The sequence below is a fragment of the Cariama cristata genome, unplaced genomic scaffold (genome assembly GCF_000690535.1).
Source record: "Cariama cristata isolate BGI_N322 unplaced genomic scaffold, ASM69053v1 scaffold20319, whole genome shotgun sequence".
Lineage (NCBI taxonomy): Eukaryota > Metazoa > Chordata > Aves > Cariamiformes > Cariamidae > Cariama > Cariama cristata.
Window position 1 is genome coordinate 19,537 of NW_009635545.1, and position 6,401 is coordinate 25,937.

General features: G+C 39.4%; 1 long non-coding RNA gene across 1 annotated transcript in view; it reads left to right on the forward strand.

Annotated features, from left to right (window-relative positions):
• The window catches only part of LOC104167359, a 23,702-nt gene that overhangs the window by 16,372 nt on the left and 929 nt on the right, over nt 1–6,401 (forward strand). The window contains exon 2 of the long non-coding RNA XR_696499.1: nt 3,817–3,873. This is a non-coding gene — a long non-coding RNA (uncharacterized LOC104167359). The remainder of the gene's footprint in view (nt 1–3,816; nt 3,874–6,401) is intronic.

Here is a 6,401-nt window from a genome sequence, read left to right on the forward strand (position 1 = left end):
GCTGAACCTGTGGTAGGAGAAGGGAGAGCAAGAATAGCAGGAAGGGCATCATTCAGCTGACTTCCTTCTTGACTTCTGGAAAACTTTGGGAATAGGAGGGGTTAGGGAAATCATTAGGCAGAAATCAGTAGAACATAATGTTACCCTACTATGTTGGTTTCACCCTGTAATACTGTACAGTTGGCTTAAAAAATAAGCTGTAGGTCTCTTGCTTTGTCCTTTGTCTCTTGCTCCTATTAAAGTGGCAGTTTCTCTCCATCCGGTGTGGCCTTTCTCGGTGTATTGAATGGCGTGGACTCCTTATCCGGAGCACTGTGGATTAATTCGGTGAATTCCTTGGGGCGTGCCACCTGCCACTCCGTACTGTTTTGTCAAAAGTAGTTGGCTTTGGGCTATTGCCCTTTTCTAAAATCGTAGATGCAGAACCTCAGCAGGAGTCTGGCTTCCTTTAAGCGTACTTGAAGCTGGTTTTTTTTCCCCATCATCTCCCAGCTGCACTATTTAATATGCTGAGTCGTTCTGGTTTTGTCTTTCAGTTTGCTCTTTCAGCTATACTCCATTTCTGTTCTTGCATAGAGTACTGTCAGTGTTAAGGTTGTGACCAGGTTGGGGTCTTTCTATATATCTATATATATCTTTTGTCCCTGATTTTTCTTTTGGACTTCACTGGAATTTCAGGAAGTCTGTTCTTGGGTGAATTTTGGAGGAGGAGGAATTATGTCTTGAAAAGTACAGATATCCTTTCCACTAAAAATAGTATTGTTTTCTGGTCTTTTTTTCCCTGTATTCTGCCATCTTACCTATGTTCTTAGCATGTAATTATTTCTTGTATGTCTTTTTGTTCTGTTCTTGCTCCAGTTCTCCACTCTGACTTTTAAAAAAATTGTTGTTATATTATAATAGCTAAATATACCTGTTTCTCCAGGTATTGGGTAGCCATGCGACTATCCAGTTGTTTTTTGGGGTCAAATTATTTACTCTATTACTGTTGTCTTCCTCTTTGAATGTTTTCCAAACCGCATACCCCCTGAATTTTACACCCATTCCGGTTTCTCGTGAGTTCCTCTTTCTGAAAGAGTTAGCTGTGAACACCCAGAGCTTTCTCTCCTTATTTGCTCTGCGGCTTGTTGCTGCTGAACAATGATGCTTTTAAAATATCTTAATCTTCCTGTGGATATAAATCACTTGCTAGGGTTTTGAGTTCCCGTAATATGTGGCTTTCCAGTGTGTGACTATTGCCCGTCTAGTCTTTCTTGCTAGACTATTTGTCTTGACACAGAATCCATTTTGGGATGAGTTTCTAATAATAAACTGGGATTTCTCAAACTGTGCTAGGCTGTTTCTTAATAAAAATCATTCTTCTCTTGAAGCAACTGAAAAATGTTTTTCTTTTTGGCAAATAGGAGGAATGGGAAGCATCTCCTACCTAAGATTCCTGCTAACTGTGGACTGTGCCTCTATGATGAGCTATTAAACTTGACCTGGTTATGGAATAAAACAAATTTGAGGGTTCCTTAGGTAATTGTACTTCAACATTGATGTTAAGGGATGGAGACGGTCAAATACAGCATAAATAATAGCTATTTGAAATATTCTACAAAAAGGCAGAATCTTTTCTGTTTTCTTTTGATGAAAATAATTTTTCTTTCCCATTTCTACAGTTCTGTACTGTTTGCGTCTGTAACAAGTACTGCAGTTGCAGATAAGTCGGCTCTGAGCTGGGTTTCAGTGGTGACTTCAGAGTTCATTTTATTTACAAATAACTGGTTTCTAAGGGAATTCATCAAATTCTAATGCATTTAGAGTAAACTTTTACTTGAATAAAGTTTAACTAAAATCTAATGGGCTGAAGTCTTTTTAGACTTCCGGTTTTGATCTTAGATACTTGACAAATTTTTGAAATTTTCATGTTATGAAATATTTGACGAAGAAAAGTGAAAGAGTGGGAAGAAACTTTTTCTCCCTGTAGACGATCTAGCTGTCTGGAGCAAAACAGCACCAGCAATACTTGATTTATTTCTGCCCCTCCAAGTTCTCTCTAATATGTATGTGTAGCATTCGGGCTAAGTAAATGGCTCTGCAATAGAGCCATTATGTATGCAAAAAACCACTCAGATTGTGTCCACTCTTCATAAGTACAGGAAAGTGAAGGAATTTTGATTAGGCCGGTGCAGTAGCTTTTCAAAGTTTAGAAAAAAATGGAGCTTCTGACAGAAAAAGGGAGATTTGTTTTATATGTCAGTGAAGGCTGTGATTCACAAAGGAGAAAACACAAGTAGTTTTCATGATCTTACATCTCAAAGCCCATCTGTGGGCACTCTGGAAAGTGGACTCTGCAGTATAAAGGCTGGGAATTAATTTGAGTCAAAAGCATCTGTTGACCTACAGGATCCTATAGTGTTCTAGGCCCTGTCTGTGAAAACCTCACTGGCAGAAGCTCTTACAGTTCTTATAAATAAAAAAATAACATTAAAACTGAAAAAAAGAAAAAAAGTAGAAAGGCTCTGAAGTTATCTTAGCAGTACCTCTTGTGTTAACAAAACTTGATGCATTGTGCCTACTTCTCCACTCATACTGTTGTGGAAATGTAATTTCTTCTCTGTCAAGATCTTTTTCAAAATTTTTTTCATTCATTTTTTCTAAGTTCTTCATATTTGCTGTCATCACTTTCTTCATAATTCCAGCATCCCACGTCAGTGGTTCTGATTAACATTTTCCTTGCTGTCGTCTTGGAGGTAGGACTCGGACATGTGATAAAATGGTCAAAATGCCCCAGTTGCACGGGCTCTTGTAGTATTCTTCTGAGTGCTAGGGTATTCTGAAATTTATGTCCCTGTTTTCAAGAAGTAGTTGGGTACCTAATCACCTTTGGAAAATCTGGGAGATGTAGCTGTGTTTCAGAGTAGTATGTGAGTCTGGCTGGAGAAATGCGGTCATTGTATCTGCTCTCAGCTGTCCTCCTGTCATCCTCTGTTGTGTTCTTCTGGCAAGCATCTGGCCTTATCTTGGGCTTGTCGCAGAAACATGAGACAGATTATCAAAATGCCCCTGAAATACTCTGTTCCCTCCTTTGGGAAAGGAGAGCAAAGCCAGGATGGTGTCCTGGGGTGTGGTGTGCTTTGAACCTTGGAATCCTTCGCACTCGTTCTGTGTGAGGGCTGTGGCTGGATCCATTACCACGTCTCCGCGGAGGTGGGTTCAGCGTGGAGGTGCCCTGCCGCTACGGAAGGGTGCTGCGCGGGGAGAGTTGCTGTGGTGGAGCGGGGCTGGTTTTGTTGGCCTCCTGGCAGGGGTTGCTGTTACGCGCAGTAGCAGTTCAGCCAAGGTGACAGAGGCTTCCCTGTGAAAGGCACTGAAAGGTGCTTGTGGTTCAAAGCGCTCACAATTCTCATGTCCTGTTAGGTGAACTCCAGATAAACAAGAGCAAGCTGTTTCACCTGTGCCCAGAACGTTTGCATGGCTAAATAGGAGGGAAAATAAAACCTGTGTGGACCAGTCTGACCTTGCAGGCTAGAGCCCTGAAATCTGCCTGTGCTTTCAGTGCATACTGGTGGCCACAAACCCCAAGAGAAAATGTTCCTTCACAAGAACTTCGTGATTAACTCTGTAAGATTCAGTTTTAACTGCCATTATATTTGTATTCCTTCAGTTATTTGAAAGAGTTTAAAATAGCCCAGCTTCCAGAGGCACTTGCATTTCCATAAAATAAATAAATAAATAAATAATTAGAAGTTGGAACCATGCTCACTTTGTTGTTTGTGTACATCTTTCCTTCCATTTCCAAGAATTGCATCTCATACCCGATTTCTTTTGCAGTTTTGTTCAGTGGAGGGACTGCTGTATGTCAGCCATGCTAAAGGGCAAGTGATGGAGGCAAGTACTAGTTTATATATTCACAGTTATCTAACATTGTTTTTGCCAGTTTCTCCTTTTGAACTGTTTTGTTTCCCAGTGCTACTGTGAAATAATTGCACAAATGAAGGATGATATTAGCATGTTCTGGGTTGTAACAATGCTGTAACATTTACTCAGTGTGACTGTATATGAAATTGAGAATTTTGTCCCTGATGTATTCTTGTACAAATAAGAAATGTATGTTTTTGAACATTGTGCTATAAAGTACTCCATTTCCTCCCTCAAGCAGAGTATAAAGGTTGTTACAAGTGGGGAAAAAACCAAGCACACAACTTGAATCCTAATGCAAATAAAAGTGCTAATTAATTCTGCTGATTCACAGCTCTTCACATTTATGAGCAGTGTTTTCCCCAAAAGTAGATACTAGGACAAATAAGTAGTCTTAAAGATCTTCATACCAGATGTGCAATTTGAGAAGCTCTTGTCAGGCTCACAACAGACTCATCATATGGGAATACGAATAGGCAGATGACCACAAAGCTCCCTATAGGAGCCTCATAAAGATAAGAGTCAGTGTAATTTCAGAAATCAGTCACAGAATACACAGGGGTAGCAGTGACCTGTTCGTGAGTTAACTGTAGACTGATTTGTTTCAGGTTGGTTTGTAAATTCACATAGGGCTAATTTAAGCAGATTAATGGTTTCCAGCAGATAATGCATGAACTCTAAATAGACTGAAGTGGTGTTCTTTAAGATCAGCAGTGTTCCCGGCTGTAATCTGGATGGGAAGCATGCAGGAGATCCAAAAGATACTGGTTAGAGAGTGTATTGGGCATCTTTGATACAAACTACAGTTCTTCAATGAGTCCTGACTGAAAAATGAATACTGAGAGAATTGGCTAAAATGAAAAAGACAGTTATGGGTCAACTGTCAGATTTGTATTTTGGGACTCTTGCTTTTTAGCCATTGAGGTTTGTTCACTGAACCATTTGGTCTGTTGAGTGAAAAGGAAAATCTGTTTTTGCCTTTTTTTCCCCCAAAACTTAAATTGAGCAGAGACCTGCAATTCAGCTTTCTCGAAAACCTGTTACATGAGAAAAAAGAAAGAGTGAGATCAAAAGTCAAAGCATAATACTAGTCATAAAGGCACTTGAAGTCATTTAAGAAAGTGTTAAGTATTTAAAAATAAAAGGTTGTTTTCACATTTTTTTGATTCTACCACACAATTTCTGCATGAATATGAGTAAGGATATTATATTTTTCTAGGATGTAGTTTATTACTTTGCATTTAATGTGTTACTGATTAAACTGGCCAATATATTTAGACTCAATGCTTGTAACATGTTCAAAGTACTGAGATAAAATCCTATATGATTCCAGTGTTTTGCTTTCTGTAAGTACTGAATTTCATCTTGCCTCCAGCTGATAGCAATGACATTTGAAAAAAAGAGAGTGTGAGGCAGCTCTTCTGATATTTTTGGATGCCAATTTGGAAAGCATTTTGGAATATCTGTTTAACCCATTGTGTCAGGTCTCAGGTGCGCAAAATTGAGAGTGCTCTAATTGTAACCTCGATGCATTATGTTTCTGCAGCTGTTTTAAGATAAAAATGAATGCTCTCAAATCCCAAACATATGTTGCATTTCAAATAAAATGGGGTGTGTTTTTGTTTTTTAAAGCACAGGCTGCTTTCTGCTAAGATTGAGGCAGACCTCCGCGGTCTGGTTTCTGTATTTATAGTAGCCTAATCAAAGCCTTCTCCTGCAAGAAAACAATGATCAGCTTCTTCCCAGCATGTGATCTCATGGTGCTGATGTGAAAGTCTTTCAGATGCTGTGTCCTTCCTTCCTTCCTTCCTTCCTTCCTCGTTGCTTTGCTGTACTTCTCCAATAGTGTGTTGCTATATAAGTGCTCAGCTGCAATGTCATGTAACCAGCTCCTGCCCTGAGCCCTGCTGATAGGTAAGGCTGAGCTTTCTTGGAGAAAAGCTGTGTGTTTCCTCTCTGCTAGAGACTGAGCTACACATACATGGTGCTGCTCCCTCTCAGATTGGTTGCTTAATCTGCTTTTAAAAAGGCAGTTTTTGCTTTCTCTGAGAACTATGGACAAGACTATGCCAACTGAAACCATTTCACGTGCCTGTTCTTGCTTGAAGACAGATTTTCACATCTACTTTTCAGTGCCATCAGAGGATGTTGGCAGTAAAAAGCCGTTTCTTACTATTTGGAAATGCGTAACTGATTTGGAAATGTTCTGTTTTCTTGCATATATTAAGTACTGTGAAATTAGGCATTCTACAGGACAATCAGGTAGGCAGAGCAGACATTACATTTGAAGCACAAAATATCAGATCTTTGTCAAGGAACAAAATTAATTCTGCCAAAGAGACTAACATGCTCTTCAGAAGTTTAGCCTCATGTTCTGTTAGATATTATTATGGGCTTGTTCTTAATAAACAAAACCCCACTGATTTCTCCTTGCTTCTTCCCCTTTTGAACAGCTTTTTTTACCTTTCTTGCTTTCCTTTACCCTTTGTGCTGGGCTT